Below are 1,222 nucleotides of genomic sequence, written 5' to 3'. Positions count from 1 at the left end.
CTTTTTTTGGGGGGTCAGGTGGTTTAATTTTTTTTTTTTTTTTTTATTTTTTTTTCCATCTGGCTTTGATGGATGCTAAAAATCTTGTAAAATCAGTGTAGACACACAGAAAATTATTGTGTGGAACCCGTAGATTGTGTTAAATGGGGACGTGCATTTGTTTCATTCATAGAGGCAATTCAGGCTGTAATCACTTAGGTTCAAAGACAGGATTAAGAGAGAAACTCTGTTCTCATTTACAAGAATAAAACCCTTAGGTAATTCCACAGAGGACAATGGGATAGCTCTGATGTTTCACCATAGCAAATGAAAGCACAAATGGGCCTCCAGTCCCAACTGATTACAGCTGATTTGAATAATACAGTTTTTTTAAATTTAATAAGCCCAAAACCCATTCTCATCTGCTATCACTGACAGTAGTTAGTGCTACTGCGATGAAATGTGCTGTGCATTCCAAGCCTATGAATCATGTAAATTCTCCTTGAGACCTATGTCCAGAACCTAAGGGGAGATGGGAATGTTCAGAATCTGTACAAGGTACAATTCCATCCTCGCTGGTGACAGTGAAAATTAGGTCTGGTATTAAAAAAAATATGCTTTAGCAAACTGAGTGTTTTCGTAAGAATTAGTGCTGATCTATATAAATGATGTATAGCCTCATAATATTCTATGTTCAGATGCAATGGTATAAACTTGGATTATCTCCAAGACAATGGATGGTTTAATCAAGATCAGCAGAATAGGAGAATTAATAGGAGAATATGGATATAGTTTGAGTGTAATTGGTGTGTTTAGCTTCCAAACTCACAGTTTCCATGGTTGGTTGAAGTGCTGAAATATTTGCCAGATATACACAATAGAGCTCTGTGTGATATTGCTTAAAATATATATCCTCTAATTACACAAAATACACATGACTGGATCCACAGCTGAGGGAAACGCACGTATTTTGACTGCTGTAAATGAAACTACAACAGTACCAGCCAGCTGAGGTTCTGTGTCACACAGTGTACTTTATTGTGTAATCAATGCTTTTTTTAATAATCAGCTTTCAAAAATACAATCTAGACTCTACTTCCTTTTGATAAGGTCACCTTAAACTATTCTAACAGAGAAGAGGGTCTTTAAAATGGATAAAAATGTAAATGTAGCATAAATGGAAATATCTGATGAACTGATATCTTTCTGAGCAAAAAGATTTCAGGATGTGATGGAGAATGAA

Source organism: Chaetura pelagica, unplaced genomic scaffold, assembly GCF_000747805.2.
Source record: "Chaetura pelagica isolate M959 unplaced genomic scaffold, ChaPel_1.0 scaffold142, whole genome shotgun sequence".
NCBI lineage: Eukaryota > Metazoa > Chordata > Aves > Apodiformes > Apodidae > Chaetura > Chaetura pelagica.
The sequence above is the reverse complement of the archived record's forward strand: the minus strand, read 5'-3'. Positions refer to the sequence as shown.